Source organism: Idiotropiscis lumnitzeri, chromosome 4 (genome assembly GCF_059441095.1).
Source record: "Idiotropiscis lumnitzeri isolate Australia: NSW breed Sydney's pygmy pipehorse chromosome 4, RoL_Ilum_1.0, whole genome shotgun sequence".
NCBI lineage: Eukaryota > Metazoa > Chordata > Actinopteri > Syngnathiformes > Syngnathidae > Idiotropiscis > Idiotropiscis lumnitzeri.
Window position 1 is genome coordinate 4,048,315 of NC_142394.1, and position 3,388 is coordinate 4,051,702.

Consider the following 3,388-nt stretch of genomic DNA (forward strand, 5'->3'; position numbering starts at 1 on the left):
CTGGAGACTATTGACATCGTCCCGAGTCTGCAATGTTGCTTTGACAGTGAAACATGAAGCATAAAGTGGACATTTGTGGTGATACTGATAATTCAGCCAGGCAGACGGTTCAGGCAGCAATGACGTGACATGATCTCATCTTTAGATTTCTGTGTTAAATGAGATTGAGGGGCGTTGCCTCATATCTCTAAAATATTTCTCTAAAAATGAACTCCTACACATAGGACAATATCTGCTCACTCTAAAAAAGGATTGGTGAGATTAACCAAAAAAATGGTTAAAATTGACCAATCTAGTTGGTAGTTATGTGTCCGACTGATCTTTTGGTTAAAACAACCAATTGAGAATAGATAGCGTTTTTAACCAATGTTTATTGGTTGTAGGTTCCAACCAATACACGTCAGTCCTTTTGACCAAGATATTGGTTAATTTGTGCACAAGCAACCAATATAAATTGGTTGGACTGGAACCATCTATATTGGTTCATAATGACTATTTTAATTGGTTAAAATGGTACCATTATTGATTGGTACTGCAGGCTTGGAATTTAACACTGTTATCTGGAATAAAATAATGAGCAAGGTTAAAGCACCAATGCAGTTCAGTTTAATTTAAAAAACAATACACTATATATTACAATGCATACATAATACAATACATAACAGTATACAAAATATTTAGTAAATAGCATTTGGAACAGTTAATGCAGTGATAACAAAACACAAGTTACAATTGCCAGTCCTTCCCTATGGAATGAGCTTCCATTAAATGCTAGGTGAGCCCCCTCTCTGTCCACTTTTAAAACACATTTCAAGACAAATTTTTATTCTTTAGTTTTCGACTCGACATGAGACTGTCGTTGTTCTTCTGGTATCTATTGTATGTGTTTATATCTTTTAATTTGTGTGCTAATTTCCCACAAATTAATATTACACCACATCAAAAGCGCTTTTTTTTTTTACAGCTCCAGCTGTTGAAAAATGCGCTATATAAATAAAGCTGTATTGTATTTTGTTTTGATAATTAGTTCTTGAGTCCTTGGAGTTAAGACATCAGAGGGTATGGCAATGCCATACACACGCACCTCTGAAGAAACATCCACACATCAGCAGCTTCTGTTGGGTATTCCACATCATATCCAATTTTGACAAGAGAGTCCAACTGGTAAACTAGTCGTCATAAAAGGACGTAGAAAATATTTGCTGCCAAGACTGTGGTCCCAGAGGCAACCACTTGGGCTGGCATGTGACCCCTCTCTTCGCACATTCCTCTATCCATTCCCTTTGACAGGCAAGGGGGTCTGTTTCCAGGCTGGAATGAGAATAGAAAAATACAGTTTATTGTACAGACAGTTATTTTAGTTAATGAAAACTAACAAAATAACTAAAACAATAATTGAAAAAACATTTCGTTACCTCGGTCAGCATTTAACAAATGTTTGCAATTTGAACTTTACTTCTGGAATGTGTGCATGCATGCATCTTGGTAACACAAATAGACCTCATTGTCATTGTTAAAATGTGAAACCTGAAAGATTTCTTTATGGCACTTAAAACAAATGTAAACCATGCTTCACACCAACTCTATACATGTACTGTCCAAAATTAATGCCACACCTTCAGAAAGTATTGTAGTTTTTGGATGAACTTGGCCCGTGGAACCACTTTAGGAAACATGTCTTTCACCAGATCATCAGCAAGACATGAAAAACTCTCCTTGTCAATTTCTTCCTCTGAAAAAGAACAAAACTAATATATTATCACACAGTCCTTATACATGACATTATGCTTTTGATACTATACCTTTTTAATTGAGATTCAAGCATCACACACCAAGCACTAATACCTAGAAATAAACAAATGTATTATTTTCTCGGCAGTGCATATACACTGCAAACTTATATCATTCAGTGTTTCCCCCAGGTTTACTGGTTTGGAAGAGAGGGGAATGCTTGAACACAAATCAGCGCAGGTTATCTTATGAAGCAGGTGTCAGTCCTCCTCCAAAACAAGCAGCTTGAACACGTCGACATTGCCAATATGCTAAGTTAATGTTGTGGGCTTCAACGTTGTTGATAACCACACGCACTTCTAATACATTGATATCGCGGGTGTACTAGCTTTATTTGAATACAATTTCTTGGCAGTATACGACAAAAGCCTTATATGTTTTATTTCCTGACCGTTCTCACGAAAGTAAAAATTGCTCAGTTGACGAAAAACATTGGAAAAGCCATTACCGTCGTTTAATGGCGGGCGTTTTCACATTTTCAAAACCAGCGCAGCAAACATTCTCCGAAGAGCTCTAGCATGAGAGTGACAACAAAGACTTACCGTGAGAATACAATTACATTTCAGGGACTCGCCGTTACAGGTTGTGTTCAGGACTAGGAATGTAATACCGTGCGGATGTTAACAGTTACTCTTCTTTCTACACTGACGCCCCCCCCCCCGACGCAAGTAACCGCCTAAAGCCTGCTTTCGTCTGCTCCCGCCTTCCGTCTTCTTCACTTCCTTTGGTGCAAACGGGACGAAACAGCGCCAGCTTCCAATGGTGGCCAAACACATTTCTAACATTTTACCCATGCAAACACTATTGTCTAAAGCGATTCAAACACTGGTTAACATTTGGGACATTTGAAATAAGGGTTTAGACTGCTCAGATGTAATTAATTTCAAATGCTATACATACGTAAATTAAACAGTATTAAACACTTGTCTGATGTTTATCTCGGAGCGCATGCCATTTGGAGAGCCCCGGGAATACAAGCTGAAGTACAACCATTAAAAACAGTCTCCATACTTACCCTTGAATCTTTCCACGTAGTTTTCTAATCCCCACTCCTGTAGCGTCTCGATCCAAAAGTCAAAATGGAAGTTTGCGATGAGAGACAACGTGGTTTGTGAAATGCAACGCCAGACTATTTATGTCTAAATTAATGACATAAATGGTACCAATATTTCTTGTTGATTCATAGAGATAATATAATTTAAATTAACATAAATAAATTGTAAATTAATATATACTCGTTCAGTAGGTCTGACGCACACTACACACTATGTAGCAAAACAGTTGGGCTAGTGAAGTGTCCTTTCTGTAACCAAATTCATTGGTTGTTTGGATAACCAATGTATTTGGTATTCTTATAAACAACCGGATTGGTCATTGACCGCCCAATCTATTGGTTAATCTAACCAAAATAAGCTTAACCAAATAGATTGGTAGTTTTTTTAACCAATCCTTTTTTAGAGCATGGAAACACTGTGCTATGTGATTTAAAAAAAAAATTTTTTTCTTGGCATATGTCACTCAATGTCGTGCTTTGTGCGCATGCGAGTCACATTATGGACGCTTTGCGTTTACATTAGAAGTTGCATTTGTTTTTGGA

General features: G+C 37.3%; 1 long non-coding RNA gene across 1 annotated transcript; it reads right to left on the reverse strand.

Moving 5' to 3' along the window:
• Positions 1-446: 446 nt before the first annotated feature.
• LOC148337866 (uncharacterized) lies at positions 447-2,390 on the reverse strand. Its single transcript, XR_015842902.1, has 4 exons — positions 2,334-2,390; positions 1,803-1,845; positions 1,617-1,732; positions 447-1,311 (listed from the first exon to the last, which is right to left on the reverse strand). It is a non-coding gene; the product is annotated as an uncharacterized LOC148337866 (long non-coding RNA).
• Between the last annotated feature and the right edge of the window lie 998 nt (positions 2,391-3,388).